General features: G+C 37.5%; 1 non-coding gene and 1 pseudogene across 1 annotated transcript; one reads left to right on the top strand and one right to left on the bottom strand.

Annotated features, from left to right (window-relative positions):
* Positions 1-12,708: 12,708 nt before the first annotated feature.
* On the bottom strand, positions 12,709-12,782 carry TRNAV-AAC (transfer RNA valine (anticodon AAC)). The gene has a single exon. It is a non-coding gene; the product is annotated as a tRNA-Val (tRNA).
* Positions 12,783-12,972: 190 nt separating this feature from the next.
* On the top strand, positions 12,973-19,012 carry LOC145630873 (ATPase family AAA domain-containing protein FIGL1-like; annotated as a pseudogene).
* Positions 19,013-19,705: the final 693 nt, after the last annotated feature.

Genomic DNA, 19,705 nt, shown 5'->3' on the forward strand with positions numbered 1-19,705 from the left:
CTAATAACAAAATACACACGTTAGTAACTTCAAGGAAAATAATAAACAAACAATTAAATTAAATAATTGAAAGAGAGATTTGGGACCAAACCCTCAGAAATTAAACCTTTCACGTCTAGGGCGAAGACAACTTCGAATATGGCTAGGTGTTTCTAGATCTTGCGAATGCGGAATTTTGTATTAAAAAGCAAGAAAGAATTGAAAAGAATGCTAAAAGAAAGAATGTTTTTAATTAAGAATCGATGAAAGAAAACTTGTGAATGAAGAGAGTTGATGAAAGCTAATTAAAACTAATTGTTGATGAGAATTCGTGAATGAAAACGGAGTTTTTAATACGATATTTATAGAGAAAATCAGCCAAAAAAGATAATTTAACAAAACAGAGTCTGAAGATCGAAAAACAACCTTGGCGCCAGCCCTGGCTAGTTGGCGCCAGCACCAGTGGCTAGCGCCAGGCGCCAATGGCTAGCGCCTGGCGCCAATCCTGGTTCCAGGCGCCAAGGCCTGGGGTTGGACGCCAAACTGATTTTTAACGTGTTTTCGAAAATCTGATAAATTTCCCGTACTGGAAGATAAAATAATATAATTCCATCAAAAATGCTATTTGATCTTGATTAAAACTCTGAAGAGTCCTAATTGAATTAGGAATGAAAAGAACCTTCTAGAATGTTCTAGAAGACTAAAACCATTCCTAATTACATTAGGACTGATAAATCATATTAGGCCCTCCCCTAGATCATTGGGCCGTACATAAAGCTCAAACCGAACCCAGTTTAGTAATATATCGTTGGAAAGGTCTTTGTAAGCCCCATCCAACTACACCAATATTGGACCCATATCATGGACCAACCAAACTGGATTGGCTGTTTTCTTAAAATAAAGTTTTCAAAAACAGGGAGAAGAGAAAAGAAATAAAACTTTCCGCAACACTAGACCTTTCCACACTTTAGTTTCATTCAATTATGATTCGACGTGAAAGGAACTCATCACCGGGTTTGGTTTTGGGGAGACACAAATGGGTGTCTACAGAAGCCCCCACTTTGACTGAGTTTGGAGAAACGCGAGTTTCGAAAACGAAAGCCAAAGTAACGATAGGGACGGAGAATGATTCAGAACGTTCTGCGATCCTAAATCAATCTTGTAACGCCGATACCTGCAAAACTAGCATTAGTTAAACAAATAAAAGAGTTAAGAAATGCGTATCTTGCACCGTCGAGCACACGTCTCTGAAAGTAACCGATTTGATGCTGCTGTTTTGATGACCTCCTACAAGCTAGAGAATGCCATCCCGCTGTTTTGATGTTCACTCGTCTCTGAACAAAGAGCTTCTTTTTGATATGATCTTCTGAATGATGTGTCCACGTATCTCTGAACGAAGAGTTTAATAATAGGATGCCCACGCGTCTCTGAGCAAAAGAGCTTGTAGGAAATGTCCACGCGTCTCTGAACAAAAGAGCTTGATAATAGGATGCCCACGCGTCTCTGAGCAAAAGAGCTTTGAAAGAAATGTCCATGCGTCTCTGAACAAAAGAGCTTTGAAAGGAAATGTCCACGCGTCTCTGAACAAAAGAGCTTGAAAGAAATGTCCACGCGTCTCTGAACAAAAGAGCTTTGAAAGGAAATGTCCACGCGTCTCTGGAGCAAAGAGCTTTGATGGAAATGTTCACGCGTCTCTGAACAATAGAGCTTTTGAATGATATGCCCACGCGTCTCTAAGCAAAAGAGCTTCAATGAAATGTCCACGCGTCTCTGAACAATAGAGCTTCGGTGATATGCCCACGCGTCTCTGGAGCAAAAGAGCTTCTGATGGAAATGTTCACGCGTCTCTGAACAATAGAGCTTCAGTACTTGAACGTTTGTTGCGATAATGTCTTGAAGAAAAAATTTCCGAAGACCAACGTTTTTCGATCTCTAAAGCTTGCCTGAACTTTATTCCGCTAAAACCAGTATGTCGGTGTCTCCGTGATTAGGCGCTTTAAGCTAAGTGAGACGATCTTTCATCAGGTCGATCACTTATTGCAATTGTAATCAAACTGACTACTTAATCATGTCAAATTGCTTATAGGGGCTAACTGGCGTACCAAGGAACCCGAAATTGTTGTATGAAGTCGAAATCACCTTTCTGAGAGGCTTCGAGCTCTGTCGTTGCTGAAATATTTCTGGCGCCAAGAATTGGAGTAGGGTCTTCCCTATTCTGCTGCACCTGTATTTATTTTTTACTATAGAACTTTGGAAATTTCTTTAATCATCTTAGGGTTGACCTAAGGCTTAAAATTATCTTAGGGTTGACCTAAGGTTTAATGTTGCTTGACTCATCGACTTGACACGACTCAAGGTATAAACTTGACTCGATATGATTGACTCGAGGTTGACTCGACTCAAAGTGAAATGACACGTGTGACTCATGACTCGTGTGTGCATTGTAATGTGATCGTGCGACTCGAAAATGCAGAAAAGCAAAAATTTTCCGTCATTTTTGTGGAGGGTACCGACTTTCTCCCGAAAAAGAAAAGACGCGAAAAAGAATCGAAGTTTTGAAGATGCATGTTGAATGAGCTTAGTCAAATGTTGTTTGATACTATCTCTCAAGGTTCAAGGATTAATTCCTCCTAGGCTATCTCAACTGTTGACTCCTTGATGAAAGTATTTGGGTAACTTAGGCACGGAGGCTAAGCACTTCATACTTTGTGATGCAATGATGATTATGATTGATGAGTGATTTTGACGAAGCATGCTTCAGCGTTAAGATTTCATGACAAAGGGTTCCTAAGGGAAATATATTTGGTCATGTATGTGTGCGGTGTGTGAAAGTGATTATAAAGTTAGGCCGCAAAGGCTAAGTGTGTGAAAAGATATTATTAAAAAGAGTCAAATGGTGGTGACTCTTAGGCTAGGTAAGCTAATGATATAAGGATCAAGCCCCCAAGTCTAGCTCTAAGTAAATAGGGATGAGCGTAGGATATCCTTTGATATGATCATGGTGTAAGTGTGTGAATGTGAATATGAATGCATGTCTATTACGGCCGCACCTCGATGTGAAGTTGCCAACGTATCCGTTAGGAATCAGGCCGAACGTAGCTCTAGCCAAACCTCGCACAAGTGTGTATACCTCAAAAAGGTCTTTTTAAGGGTTGTAACGTGGTTAGGCTAAAGGTTTGAAGAAGAAGGGGATAAAGGCTCAAGACCCTAGATAAGCCCCCAAGGTGTGCATCCTCGCTTTTGAATCTTTATATTTTCATGCTTGAATTTCTTATTCTTTTTTAGCTCTTTTTGCTTTAGCATTTATTTTATTTTCATAAGTGTGGGAAATTCCGATCATGCGGTCTATCACTCACTTGGCATTCATGTTTCTCAGGCACGGTACCGAGCACTCGATAAGAGACGCAATCTGAGACATGTTCTTATCGAAGATACTTTCATATCAAAGACATTGGAACACTTACCCTTTTGTACACTTGTTTTCGTTTTTTATTATTGCTTATTTTTTGCTATTGCTTTCTTTCGAATTCGCTCAAGCTTTCTTTAGAATTGCATAAGTTGCACGCCATCCCATCCCAAGGTTAGGTAGATGTAGGTTGAAAAAAGAAGGGTCTATCGTTAGACAAGGCTCAAAGTGGTTTATGAAGAAAGGATTGTATAATTGAAGGGCGAAAGGAGATATGATGTGGCTACAAGGGGTGCCTCAAATCATTGGTATACCTTGCGCTCGATTCGACATGGTTTTTTTTTTATTTATTTTTTATTATTTTTTAATGCAATATAATGAAATGATCATATGCAAGAAAATAAATGCTCATTTTTATTAAAAGAAAAGGAAAAAAGACTACAAAATTAATCTAAAGGAAAAGAAAAGGTGCCTATGCTAGACTTATTGAGGAAAAGAAAAAATGAAAAAGAAATAGAAAAAGAGGTCATGAAATCTTGTCATTGAAGCTCGCCTCTTGTCTTGTGTTGTTTGCTCCGACATCATCCAGTCTTCTCGCTAGCTAGAGGCGATGGGATCTTATTTGCCTCTATGAGATCTTGAATGAGGTTTTGAAACCTGTAGCATTCATCAATAGTATGACCGCGCCCTCGACGGTACTTGCAATAGGAGTTTGGATTCCATCTCAAAGATCGATTTTCTGGTGTTGGATCCTTGGTAGGGCCAATAGGTTTGATTAATCCTCGATCATAGAGACGATCGAAAGCAGCATCGTAGGTCATTCCAATGGTTGTGAACTCTCGCCTGGGTTTCCTTTTAGATCCTTGATTGTCCATGGCTAAGACATCATCATGGTCAAAGGTACTAACATTATTACTAGAGTGGGCGTTTTCGGAAGAAGAAGGATTGTCGTTCTTCTTTCCTTTCCAGCCACCGTGGTTACTATTGTTAGTAGCTTTTTGCTTTGCGAGGTCGTCTTCAATTTCAATTCCGGTGTCATAAACGGCCTTGAAAGTATTCAAGTTATGTTGATATTTTAAGTGCTTTGAATGCTTTTCTTGGAGATTCTTGATAAACATCCTCACAGACTCCTTTTCGGTGGGGACCTCAATCATCTTGGCGGAAGTTTCCCTCCATTTATTAAAGAAAGAAGTAAAGCCTTCATTCTCTTTTGTCTTAGCATCTCAAGTTGTCTATGGTCAATTTCAACTTGAATATTGCACTTGTACCTATCAACAAAGACGTTTACTATCGATTCCCAGGTAGAGGTTTTCTCCTTGTCAAGGGAGAAGAACCATTGTTGGCATACGGTTTCAAGAGACAGTGAGAACAGAGAGGGAAAAACCTTCTTATCGATACCCTTTATGTTCATTATAGTTTCGAAAGCTCTTAGATGGAAGTAAGGGTTATCTGTAGCCTTGAATTTAGGGATGTCAGTGGCGTTGAACTTATGCGGAAGAAGTTCCTTGTCCAGCGAGACCCCTTGCGAACTCATGCCCTGAAATTTATAGTCACTAGACAGCTTGCTTAGACTCTCTTGCATGAGATCCATCTGTTGTTGCTTCACGGGATCATCGACCTTAAGTGCGAGAAGTTTTAGTGTCTCAGTCACAGTAGCCAATTGGTTCTTAAGATCATTGACTTCTTCTTGAGTTGCCATTATCTTCTTAGCCTTTCCTCTTTTGACGAATCGGTTTATCCAAAAAGCGAGACTTGAATAAAGCGGTTGTCCTTGATTAATCTCCCTTCTCTCCTCGACCAAGTATTGTGGAAAAGGAATTTGGGGATACTCATTGTTAATTATTTGACTCAAACTTTATTTAACATGCAATGGATGGAGGAGGCAAAGAAAGGTTGGAATAGAATGTGAAGAAGGATGATGTAGGTGGAGGGATATGAAGAATTAGGAATAGAATGTACCCCAACTCAAATGATGGAAAAGGCCGACTCATGCATGAACCTAAGACATGGTCATGGTGATACATACTCGAAGTGCGTGCTAAGACTAGTGAGTGTAGGTGACATGTTACGACTCGTGTTATGACCATGGGACTTAGTGACTAGACTAAATTAATGACTTAACAAGGCATTATTGACAGTAAAAATTAACCAAAATATTTAGCAAATTGATTAATTAGACACTAGGTGATGACTCAATCAATAATCCGAATTGTCGGCAAAACGACAGGACTGGCGTTGCAATGTGTAGTGTAGCGCCAGACGACAGAGCTGTCGCCAGGCGCCACACTCCATAGAGTGGCGCTACAGTCCAGACTTTGGCGCCAATGCTGGAGCTTCAATCTGGACCTGTTTTCGGTGTTATTAATCAACAAGGGTATGCCTAAAGTCGTACTAGGTCAATTCTGATTAAAATATTAGACTTTATTGACTCAAATTAATTAATTAATTAGTTAATTAGGCAAAGTTCTTTAAGTCATTGATTTATTTAATCTCAACACAAGTCAAACAAATGGTTAAGAAATCATAGTATATATGCACAACAATTAATGCGCAATTAGTTAATTAGGCACAATATGATGCAATGAGTTTTCAACCTAACCATGGCTCTAGTTCTCTAAAGTTAGGGATATGGTTTAGTCAATAGAGGGTCCATGGTTAATTGTCCGGATGCACCGCGCGGAAGCCTAACCGTGAAGGGTTGGCGCGAGTGGATGGGACACCGCGAGTTTTAGAAAAAACTCGCTTCCATGGTTTGGTGAATTCAACAATCTCGGATGTACCCTTTGTTGCACAGAGCGTTCAATCAGGTAGATGGAGCATGAATTCCCAGGGGGTTATGTCCATATGTAGAACACATATGGGTTTCAGAAAAATGAGAAAAAATTCAATCAGGAAGTAGGATCGAGCAAACAACACAAAAAACCGATTGAAATTAGAACGCATATTTCTGGCTCAGTATTGGGGGAAGTTGGCGCCAGCAAACAGAGACTGGTGCCAAATTTTAGCTGTAGCGCCTGGCGCCAATGCTGGCGTCTGGCGCTATAGTTAAAATCATGGCGCCAATGCTCTGTCCCCTGGCGCTACTTCCCACATGCCTCAAACGTTAATCCCCTTGCTTGAACCCCACTGTGATCATACACTAAAGTACGGTGGCGTCCAAAAGGGAAAAAGATAGAGCAAAAGAGTCGCCAACAAGTTTTTTTAGGAACTTGTAAACCGTTCACGAGGTGAAGGTTACACCCCTTAACGATCCAAGAGATCGTCAACTCCATAAGGTCTAGAACCAAATGAGGGTTCGGGGATGAAGGTACAAATCCAACCTAAAAGAGATTGAACCTGCCCTAATAATAGGCCTCTACTTTGTTCAGATCGTATTCATGTGCGCTTTTTGACTAACATGCAATTAATATGATTAACCCTAAACCTGTTTATCTATGTTGGTTGAATTTAATGCACAAATAAAACTATTATTGGCGATCACTTGAATTTTAATCACATTAACCCTAAACAAGATTATTAATTATCTTATTAAGCGTGATTACAAGTACAAAATTCCCTTTAAACATGCATGAAAGGCGTGATCAAGCAATAACAATAAAAATATCAAGCAACATAATATATAAAATAATAATTATAATCATCATAATAATCATCAATTATAAAAATAACGATAATAATAATAAATATAATCATAATATTCATAATCATAAAAACAATTATCATAATAATAATCATCATAATAATAATTATAATAATCATAATCATAATAATAATCATCATAATCGTCATAATAATAATAATCATGATCAATTTAAAGCATAATAATAGCAAGATCCTAGACATGATACTAACAAGATTAATAACAAACCCTAGCATGTCACTAAGCAATAAAAATCAAATCTTTATCCCTAACATGATACTAACATGAATAAATATTATGAAGAACATAGGAAGCATCATAGAAATCATAATTAATATTAAAATTACCCTAGACATGATACTAGGAATCATAATAACAATCTAAACATGATTTCTACATCATAACATCAATAAAACCATTAAAGTACTTACTTTGATGCCTCGTACCTCTTTCTAATAACAAAATACACACGTTAGTAACTTCAAGGAAAATAATAAAATCAAACAATTAAATTAAATAATTGAAAGATAGATTTGGGACCAAATCCTCAAAAATTAAACCTTTCACGTCTAGGATGAAGGCAACTTCGAATATGGCTAGGTGTGTCTAATGCTAATGTATGCGGAATTTTGTATTTGAAAAGCTAGTTTAGAAAAGAGAAAGAGAGAGTAATCAAGAGAATCTTGATGAGAGTTGATGAATAAAAATAGAGAGAATTGGTGAAATCTGGTTTTTAGATGATTATAATTGAAAACCGGTGAATGAAAACGGAGTTTTTAATACGTTATTTATAGAGAAAATTAGCCAAAAAGATAAAATATCAAAACAGAGTCTGGCGCACGTAAAACAGAGCTGGCGCCAACATTAGCGCCAGGCGCCAATGTCTGGCGTTAGGCGCTAATCCTGTTTTTGACGCGTTTTCTAAAATCAGATAAATTTTGCCGTACAGGAGGATAAAATCGTATCTTTTCCTAAAAAATGTTCTTTGATTTTAATTAAAACTCTGGAAAGTCAACAAAAGTCAATTTATCAATGCTAATTGAATTAGGAATAAAAAGAACCTTCTAGAAGAATCTAGAAGACTAAAACCATTTTTAATTCCATTAGGAATGATGAATCATATTAGGCCCTCCTCTAGATCATTGGGCCGCATATAAGACTCAAACCAGGCCCAGTTTAGTAAATTGGCCATAACTTCCTCAATATTCATCGGAATTGGGCTTATAATATATCGTTGGAAAGCTCTTGTCAAGCCCTATTCAACTACCCTACTATTGGACCCATATCATGGACCAACCAAACTGGATTGGCTGTTTTCTTAAAATAAGTTTTCAAAAACAGAGAGAAGAGAAAAGAAATTAAAACTATCCGCAACACTAAACTTTCCACACTTTCACTTCATTCGATTATGATTCGACGTGAAAGATACTCATCACTGGGTTTGGTTTTGGGGAGACACAAATGGGTGTCTACAGCGTGCTAGAAGCAGTTAGCAGCCACGAGCACACGCAAGGCAGCAACCCGCACTTGGAGTGCGTGGCTTGCTAGCCACAGGCCCACAGCAGCAGCCCGCATCTCTAAGTGCGGGGCTGGGCTTTGGCTGGGCTACGGGGGGCCCTATGGGGCGGGTAGTAGGGCCGAAGCATGTGGGAGAACATGGGAAGCAAGTGGGGTGAGGGACATGTGGTACAAGGAGAGTATTGAGTGGGGAGCAAGTATGGTCCCCTACTCTCCAAGTGTTCCTCACCACCCTTTACATGTAATAGTGCTTGTAGACACCTAAAAATGTCTCCCCAAAACCAAACCCGTTGATGAACACCTTTCACCGCCATTATTGGTTGGGTTGAGTATTTAATCTTTGGAGTTCTTAAATCCATGTTCTATCCAATATATTTCATGAACCAATCCAATTTCTAGCTCATTTCCCTAAACCATAACCTATTTTCCACTTTTCGTGTCCACATCGCAAAACCGAGAGAAACTGAGTTTATGGCTATACAATTTTGATCTAATTATTATTTTGTTGGATAGGCCTTTAAATAAGATTTCCAACCATATATCATAAGCCCAATTCCGAGCTATAACAAAAAAGATATGAGCAAAACACTAAACTCGGCCTAAAACCGACACCCTTCCACTAAAACGGCCATATCTTAAAATTTACAAATCATTTTGACCTAATTTTAATTGGGTTGGAAAGTATACTTGATAATATTTCCAATGATATATTATATTCCTTATTCGGAGTTACGGATCAAAAGTTATGATTATTTTAAAAACGGGTAAAAAACTTAAATTACCGCGCAGTAGCTAAAACGCTGCGACGCGACAAATGCTGACGTGTCACGGGGCTTACTCCCGTGACACGATGCCATTTTTGTATAATTCTGCACATTTAATCCACAGTGTCACGGGATTTTGCACCGTCTCACGGTGTAATTTCCCGTGTCTCGGGGATATTCCGTGTAATTTCAGCGTACTTTTTACACCGTGACACGGCATGATGCACTGTGTCACGGTGGACAATGCCGTGTCACGACATGTCTTCCCGTGTCACGGTGCACATCCCCTGACACAGGATTGCTCCGTGTTTTCTTCGCGTAATCCCTAAACGCGTTTTCACTTCCCGTAACCTTATTATTTCCCGCGTCACTCAGTTTTCCCCCGTGTCACGAGATCTTCCCCCGTCTGACGGTGCCTGGCACCGTGTCACGGTGCTCTTTGCCGTGACACAGTGTTATTTTTTAGGGTTTTTATCTTTTTAGGGTTCCGTGTGTTCCCTCTGCTTATTTTCCCTATAAATAGGACCTCCCTTTCTGCAGTTCGGGACACCAATAATCATTCTCTCTCACCTTACACCAAAAATCATTCTCTTATCCCTCTTTAACCTAATTTCTATCCTCCTTATTCTTCCATAATAATTCCCCTAAGCGCTCCAAGGAGTCTATACTTAACCCGAGGTTCCGTCCTTAAACCAAGGCGTGAAAGGTACAAATGACTGATGGTTTGGACCAAATCAACTCTACTTTTTATTTAATTTAATTTAATTTTCATTTACTTTATATTTTTTTTTATTGAAGTAACTAACAGTTTATTCATGATGTAGCAATTTAAAGGAACGTGCGGAATGTGAGTAATTAATTAATTTAATTACTTATTTTATTTTTATATTGCTAGTATCATGATTAGGTTTATTTATTATTCGATTTGACTAACGCTATTATTGTTAAATTGCTTCCAATATTAATGTTTATTCTTTTATTATTATGATCACCATATTGCATGTTTAAATGGAATATGTAATTAAAAATCACGCCTAATAAGATAATTTGGACAACCGATTTAGGATCCTTTTTAATCTTGTTATTCAATTCAAGTGATCACTAATTTTTTAGAATTATATGTTGCATTAATATTAAACCAATTTAGCATAATAATAGTTTGGAGCAAATTGAATATTTTGTTTGCATTCTTTTGAGATCGCAGGAATCACTTTTCACTATAAGAATCGAGTAGAGACCAATACGAGCGAATGTGACTCCATGACTCACTTCGTACCATCATCCCCGATCCTCCTTTCGTGGTTCCGAACCATATGGAGTTAGTAATCTCATGGATTATGAATGGGGTAATCTTCACGGGTCAATCGTTGTTGCCTTCATTGTCCCTTATTCGTGGTTGCCTTTTATGATCCGTGAACGGTTTACATGTTCCTTAAAAACTTGTTGGCGGCTCCCTACTTTATTTGTCCCTAATCGTATACGTCAATTCCCACTTCCTAAGAGGGCCAAGCATATTCACCACATGCTTTAACGTAGACGCACTTCGAACGACGCCTACAGTGCCACATGTAGATTTATTATTAGTTTGCATATTTATTTTAATTTAACTTTAAAATAAATTGAGGAATTTCATGATCCCACATTGATGGGATAGAAATTCCCACTCTCCCTCTTGCCTATAAATACCCATCTTGGATTTTTGGGAAGAGTGCTTGAGTAGGAGTTCAATAGAGCATTGCATTAGCAAAAACTCTTAAACTCATATAATACTCGGGTTTTGGTCGGACCTCGCTAACCTCGAGGTAACGGACCTAAAAGTCGCTAGTAGTTTTTGTGGGTGGATTTCCGCAGGAGGCTCGCGTATTTTCGGAGCTCGAGCTTTCAAGTAAGAGCCCGACTTTGAGGGCGAAGCACGCTTCAAAGGTAAATTCCGATTTTACCCTTTTGTGATTATTTGTTATGCTTTATGGTTTTATTAATTGCGAGTGGTTCCTTGGGTCGGGGTTGTTTCCGCAGTGAGTCAGATTCACCAAACCCCAACAGTTAGAATTGAATTGCTTCTAGTCTTCTACTAACTCCTGTTTTGAGTGGATTGGGAGAGAGCTCAGGGTTTGAGATTGAGCTGAGATAGTCAGAGGACCTAATAGTTTTATTTTGATATTCTCTGCATGAAGCCATGCATCATCCCAAAAGTTGATGGTGTCACCATTTCCTGGTTTCTAGTTGAGGCTATCTTTGAAAAGATCCCAGCAACCTTTCCCTAAGGCATTCCAAATGTGGGATCCTTTATTCCTCACATACTTTTCAAACAAAATCTTCCTTACGTAGTTTGTTTTCCCATCTAACATCCAACACAGTCTTGCCAATCCAAGCTTGTTCAATTCATCATGATTGAGAAAACCCAGACCTCCCTTCTCTTTTTTCTTGACAAACATTTCTCCAAGAGACCCAAGTTATTTTCTTAGTAAAGGAGTTTCCTCCCCCTCCCCAAAGGAAATTTGAACAAATGGAGTCTAGTTTATTTGTAATGTATTTGGGAAACTTTAGACAAGCCATTTGGTGTCTAGGGATAAAGAGAAGGGTTGATTAGAGTAGGATCAGTTTCCATCCCCTTGAAAGAGTGTTTGTTTGCCAGGCTGCAAGCTTTTTCCCCATTTTCTCAATGATTTTATACAACTGGGCTTTAGTGGGTTTTTTCTCAGACAGGGGATCAGATATGTGCCTAGATTAGTTGATTATTTAGTCACATTTAAGGCTTGTTCAAAGTCATCCACAATGCTAGCTAATTGGGGTGTTTTTTGAGAATTAGATTTGGCTCTTGTCTTCATTTATCTTCTGGCCAGAAAGAGCACAAATTTTTTTCAGTCTAAGTTAAAGACAGTAGAGTTTTCTTATTAGCCACCCCAAATAGCAGCACATCATTAGCAAAGAGGAGATGTGATATTAGAGTACTACCCCCTCTGAATCTGAAGGGCATCCAATTCTTCTTGTGAGATTCATCATGAATCATTCTGAAGAGGTATTCAAGATAGAGAATGAAAATGTAAGGGGACCACAGAGGGCCCCCTTGTCTAATACCTCTAGAGGGAGTGATATGGTGTGACAGCTTGTCATTGATAGGGATTTTTGAAGTGACAGGGGTGATGCAAGACATGATAAGAGAAATGGAGCTTTAGGGAAGTTTAAGGACTGCTAACAAAGTTTTATGAAGGGCCACTCTAGCCTAACATAAGCCTTTTCTAAGTCAAGTTTAAAAGCAAAGAGGCCCTTAGAACCCTTTTTTTTTTTTTCCTTCATAGAATGAAGTATTTCAAAGGCTATGATGTAATCAACTTCAATTCCCTCCCTTTAGCTTTTCATTAGCGCATTAAGAATTTAAAATACAAAAAACGGGGGAAAAATGGCTTCGCCCAGGCTCGAACTGGGGACCTTCAGTGTGTTAGACTGACGTGATAACCAACTACACCACGAAACCTCTTCTAAAGAAAGTACTCAAAATAAACAACTTACTCTTAAAGTCAACAGTAACACCTAAAAAAGAAATTGGCGGGAAATGTATACTACAGTAGTAATAAAAATTAAAATCCGAAAATCCTTGCCAAAATCTCTCTCTTCTTTCTCTCTCCTGAAGTTACAGTAAGAAAGGAGATTGAAAGAGTGCAACAATGGCGAAACAAGAGGAGAGAGAAGGAAACCAGCAAAATTGGAGGAAAGAAGTCGATAACAACATCAACCGTCTTCAATCTCTACTCTTTGGCGCCGATTTCGCTTTAGAGAATCGCGATTATTCTTCCGCACAACTTCTCAGTCTTCGTCTCCTCGGTTTTCTCGATTCTCGCTCTCAAAACGACGTCGATTCCTCGTTTATTCATCCTATTCGTCGTCATGCTTTGTCTAAGCTCGACACTTCTCGCCGTGAACTTACTCCCGTTAACGACCGGTAACTCTTTCTCTCTATTATGTTCCTTTTTGAGGTATTTGTAATTGTTTTTTTTTTTTTTTTTTTTTTTTGTTGATTTTGGTGATTTTTTTGTTTGATGATGGATTTTATACTGCGAATTGAAGCTGAATTGCTAATGATTTCGTTATTCGAAATTTTTTTAGTGGAAAATTGTATTTAAGTGCTTAATTTTGTTCAATTTTTCTGTTCACGAAATTGATTGCTGTATTTTGATATTGAATGGAGCTGCAATTTGAGCTAATTTGATTTTCGCCATTTTTCAAAAATTATTGTTTTGTTTTTGAATTGGAGGAATTGTTTTGGTGTTAGGTTTTGTTTCAGAAGTTGAATCTCTATATTTTGATGAATGCGAACATCGTTCCATTAATTATAAGAGATGAAGCTCTAGTGAATTTCTAAATTTAGGCTTTTGGAAGCAGGATTAAGACACTTGTGAATTGTAATTTTGTTGATTGGATAAAATTAATCGTGTTTATTTGAAAATTACTTACGAAGTATTTTAAATTCTGTAACTAAACCAGAAGAACTTCACGTCATTGATTGGAGGAACACTTTATTGTTCGGGTTTTGTAAGGAAAACTAAGACGTACTTTGTATATTGTAATGCAAATTGTTGATTGTAAGAGTTTGTTGGCCAACACATTTGATACATAGCAAAATGATTTTGCTCTTAAATTGATTGCTAATGTTATCTTACTTTTATTGTGATATGTCTAGGCAATAGATGCTCCAAGAACTATAAAGGAAAATAAAGCTTACGTCTGCCTTAAATAATTCAACATAACCCTATAGAGATGGAAACTAGTGATGTGACATGCCTTGTGCTATTATTGTACTCCATATATTATTGTACTCCATATATAAGTTGATACATTTTTGTGCCCTTATTCAGCAGTCTTCCAAAGTAAATACGAGTGGATTGGTATGTGTGATCTAAGGCCTTGAAATTTTCAGCTTCTAGTGACTCACATGTTTACACACTGGTGCATTCCAATTTTCAGATCCTCACATCTTCCGATTATAAATATGAATGTCTGTGTCCCAATTATTAATGCTAATTATACCTAATGCACTCTTATGGGATTAAGCCTTTGATTGATTGATACCTAATGCACTCTTCATTTTGGGTGGGGGGTAAATTAATGTAGTTTAAGCACCTTGATAGATTTTTGGAATCACAATTGTTTAAATTTGACTAGTGTTGTTATGCATCTTTTAAGGTGCAACTGTTCTATACTCCTAATAAGTTATGTTCATTGTGTAGCTTCCTAGCCAGTAGGGAGCAGTACTTCTCATTTAAGTGCTCATTGCTATCAACATCTTGTGCAGGGAGGCCAAAGAGACCAATTTGAGAGAATGACTAGGAAGACTTCCAAAACCACTCTTGATGCTGACTTGTCATCTTGGCATGGGAACAACGTGATGTGTAGAAGTAAAGTTGGTGTAAAAGGTCCTGTTATATCCAAAAATAATGGTTCTGATGACTGCATTATTTTTGACAAGGCATGTGCATCAAATAATCACGTCAGAGGGCATTCTTCATTTGCACACGCTGAAGAAGAAGAAAGAACGCTTGGGAACAATTTGGGAGTAAAGCGTCCTCACATGGAAACAAGGTATCCTAGAAATGACATCGGATCACCTTTTAGCAACAAGGAAACTAACAGAGAAGTCTCTGGAAATGCGTTTGTGACTGCTAGAACCAAATTGGTAGTTTCAATTACGTCTACATCTTGAAAATAGACCACAGCCTTCTTAAAATATTGGAAGCATGGGACTTGTTCCAGTTTCTAAAATATCTTACTGAAATTTATATCTTGTTTTTCCTTATGACAGGAAATGGAAGTAAAGCAAAAGAAAGGATTGGGTGGTTCACCAAGCTGTTCTATCTCTCCAATTAGCGATTACAATTCCAACAGTCGGGGTTATAGTGGAAAATCATATGGTGTATCACGCCGTGGGGTCCGTGGTAACTTTATTCCCCCAATCAGATCCAATGGCGACAATACCGGGAATATGACTGCTCAAATTGGTTGCAAATGTGATGATGCTGCGGAGGATTCAACCAGAAAATGGTACGTCCTACTAGCTCACAAGTGTATTATTAAACTTGGGTTGATGACCAGCTTTTCACAGTTTTTTGCTTTTATTTTAATTTTTGTTTTGGTGTTGTTTGTTTGTTTGTTGTTTTTTTTTTTTTTTTTCTCTTATTTTTTTTTTTCCTGTCATGCTTTGTGATAAGATTATACTAATCTAAGTGGTAGTTCTTTTGACATTGGATTACACAGAAGTTGTACTTTTGTAGTCGAAATTTGAGGATTTTTTTGGCTGACATAAAACATAGGAATTGTTCCTGGAAAGTTCTTTGCACAAAATGAAGAAAGTTAAATAACTTAATCCTCCCCAGTTTAGTCTATTCCTCAAGGCCCACCAAATAATTATATGTCCTGGCATCCAGACAAATGGCCAACAAGTGGAGCTTCCCACACTCTATTTCCTGTGGTCAACTGGTGGAAGGTGATCACTGATCAGATATTCATATTGCTAACAGCTCATTTGTTTTGTGCTAGTTTGGAAATGTTATGTGGTCCTGATGGGGAGCTGCCGGAGAAGCTGAGAAATTTGGAGCCTCGTCTAATTGAACATGTTAGCAATGAGATCATGGACCGAGATTCAAATTTGCGCTGGGATGACTTTGGTAATTTGCATTTGTTATATGCAATGCTCCTTTTTGTGAATCTAGCACTCATTGTCTTCTTGTTACAGCTGGTTTAGAGCATGCCAAGAAATGTGTGACAGAGATGGTGGTTTGGCCTCTATTGCGCCCAGACATTTTCAAAGGATGCCGTGCTCCAGGAAGAGGTCTTCTGCTTTTTGGTCCACCTGTAAGTACTGCAGCTCTTTACTTGTGAAGTGCAAGTGGGCCTAAAAGCTACTGTTTCATGAATATTGTCTCATATATTTATTTCAGGGAACTGGTAAAACAATGATTGGGAAGGCTATAGCTGGAGAGGCTAAAGCAACATTTTTTTACATATCTGCCAGTTCACTGACTAGTAAGTAGGTAAGTATAAAACCTTGGGTCCAAAGATTTTTGCATTGTTCACTCTGTTTTGTATTTTCTGCTTGCTTGTTATTCTAAGTCACGTTCTCATAAAAAATAGGGAGTTTTCGAGTTCATTTTGCTGCAGACTATACATTTCTCTTGCCACCTTAGAATTTTGTTGCCTTTTTTCCTAAGAATTCCTTATCTGCTATCCTTATATATAAAACTTTTCTGTTTTGTGTTTTCTGCTTGCTTGTTATTCTAAGTCACATTCTCATAAAAAAATAGGGAGTTTTCCAGTTCAATTTGCTGCAAACTATACATTTCTCTTGCCACCGTAGAATTTTGTTGCCTTTTTTTCCTAGGAATTCCTTATCTGCTCTCCTTATATATATAACTTTGTTCTCTGATAAATTTAAATTCATTTCATCTGATATGTAGAACTTAATTTGTTCAAGGTTCAAGTGTGGCTTGTTAATCTGTGAATGTTTGGAGATACCTGCTTGCTAATTGTGCATTGCGATGACATATGAGTCTCATGAAACTTGGAAGGCATGTCCACTTATTTCTTGTTTTCCAGCTCCCTTGATTGGCACTTGACATGATGAAGAAATTACCTTTACTTCAAGCTGTTAATTGACAGTATATTACTAATATGACTGGGTGGGTGGGGGCGGGGAGGTGGTGCTTGGATTGGGAGTGAAGAATTAAGGGTGGTTAATAAGAGAGAATAAAGAAAAGAAAGACAGGTGTAGTTTGCAGTTGTGGTTGAGGTGGGCCGTGGGGAAATCATTAACTCTTATATATTACCGTCTAGTTTAAGCATCCCCTCTTCCCTCTCCCTAGGAAGCCCAAAATGAAGATTATAATCGCTTCATCCATCCTTTAATTACCACTACCTGTCTACCTCTACCAATCTTCCTTGGCTTGATTTTCTCTTATTACCCCACTTTAATTCATTATTTCCTAATTCAAGCTTGCCTTAAGATTCAGATAGAGACTGTCTGCTATTATCTTCTGAATTTTATGTTCAAGAAGTGCAAACTGGCGTGTGATGCATTTTATGTTAGAGCTAAGATCTTGATGTGTTGATAAAATGCAGACCGGGGAGGGTGAAAAGCTAGTGAGGGCTCTTTTTGGATTTGCCAGTTGCCGTCAACCAGCAGTTATATTTGTTGATGAAATTGATTCCCTTCTGTCGCAGGTAATGCTGGTCTCTGACCTTTAGCTTTGGAGGAAGAGGGATTTTGTAGTTTTATTGCTTCTATATGGATTTGACTGCAGAAGCAAGTATTTGCCTCAGTTTATGACATTCTTGGGGTTTCAAATTAATAAAAAGGAGGCTTGAACAGAAAATTGTGACCACATATTTAATTATATTTTTGAAGATGAATTAATTCAGTTCTTGCATGAATCATAACTTTTACTATTGCTGAGAAATTTTATAAAAAGTTTATTTTATGATAGGCTGATAGCGCAAATCAGAAGGTGAGCATGAAGCAAGTAGGAGACTCAAGACTCAGTTTCTCATTGAGATGGAAGGCTTTGACAGTATAAGTGAACAGATTCTGCTAATAGGTGATTGTTCATATTTTTATGGCAGATTATCAAACTTGACTATAGATGCTCTTTTATCGTACAACCTGCCACATTAGGTGGAGTTATTACTAGATAAACTGCTAAAGATGGCTATTAGTTCAAATTTTACAGTATATTTAGCTTTGACTTCAAGCAAAGATGTTTAACTTTATGATTATCATGTAAAAGTTGAGCTTCCCTAACCTCTTATTTTATTCTTGTTGAAGTCTTTCCTGATGCCAATTTGGTTGCACTTGGATGCCAAGGTCTAGGCTGTTGCATCAGTGTTTTCATGGGCATGGCATAGTGGACTCTTTATGCTTAGGCATTGCACCCAATGGTCTTTTTTATGTTTTGATTCGGATATCAATTAACATGTAAATTATGTGTACTCTGCAGGAGCTACAAATAGGCCCCAAGAGCTTGATGAAGCAGCAAGGAGGCGGCTTACGAAACGACTGTACATACCACTCCCTTTCTGCAGGTCTATGTCTCTGCCCGTCGCCTGAATTTCCAGCAGATATCACTGATAGGTTATAATAAAAATATTTTGAATGGACAGAAGCAAGAGCCTGGATTATAAGTAATCTCTTGGAAAAAGATGGGCTGTTTAGACTCTCAGAAGAGGATATGGACATGATCTGCAAATTGACTGAAGGTTTTTAGCTTATTCACTATTTACCAACCTTGAGATCACACATCATCTGTTATGTTTTTACCATTTGTATCTCACCCCATCCTAGGTTACTCTGGATCTGATGAAAAATCTTGTGAAGGATGCTTCTATGGGTCCACTTAGAGATGCTTTGAGACAGGGCATAGAAATTACAAAGCTGGACAAAGAGGACATGAGGCCAGTAACTTTGCAGGTAAGCACGTCTTGCTTGAAATTGCTATTCAATACTCATGTTACAGTTGGTAAGGTTTTTTTTTTTTAAAGCTGGTTAAGCCATGCCTCTGCTATTATTTTGTAGGATTTTAAAGATGCTTTGCAGGAGGTGAGGCCATCGGTTACACCTAATGAACTTGGTATATATGAAAACTGGAACAAACAGTTCGGTAGCTTGGCAGTCTTGCACTAACCAAGTGTTTAGCCCAGGCAATGCCCCGGTCTATACGTTAAATATTTTTTTTACTTCAAATTATAGTTTTGTTGTATTATAATAATCTTAAATACTTTTATTATAGATTTAGTTGAAAAAAATAATTTGTATAAAAATAAATAAATAAATAATTTCTTAATTCTAAATACCCCAAAGTTGCAACTAAATGTTAACGGAGGTAGTATAACCTAATCAATCGAAATGTTAACCCAAGTTGCAACTAAATGTTAACGGAGGTAGTATATGATTTTCTTAATTCTAATGAATTGAATTTTATCTGTTTTTCTGCATTTTTATTTTTAATCAATGAACATAATCATGCAAAATATGAACATATGCATAGTTTCCCTTAAATGTGAACATTAGCTTTTCAGAAAGTGAACATAGACATAAAAAATATGAACTTATGCATTTCAGAAAGTGAACATAACATTTCAAAATATGAACGTAAGCATTTGTTTTCTTAAAGTGAATATAAGCATTTAAAAGGTGAACATATACGTAAAAAAATGTGAACATAAACATTTAAGAAAGACAACATATGCATAAACAGATTGAATTAATATATCATGAACAACACATATTTACATTATGAAAATTTGAAATTATTTATGAACATATAAAATATTATTATGAATATAATGCATTTAATTATGAACATAAAAATTTGAAGAAATAAAAAATAATATGATTATGAAACATATCACATA

Source organism: Chenopodium album, chromosome 5, assembly GCF_948465745.1.
Source record: "Chenopodium album chromosome 5, dcCheAlbu1.1, whole genome shotgun sequence".
In the NCBI taxonomy this organism is placed as follows: domain Eukaryota; kingdom Viridiplantae; phylum Streptophyta; class Magnoliopsida; order Caryophyllales; family Amaranthaceae; genus Chenopodium; species Chenopodium album.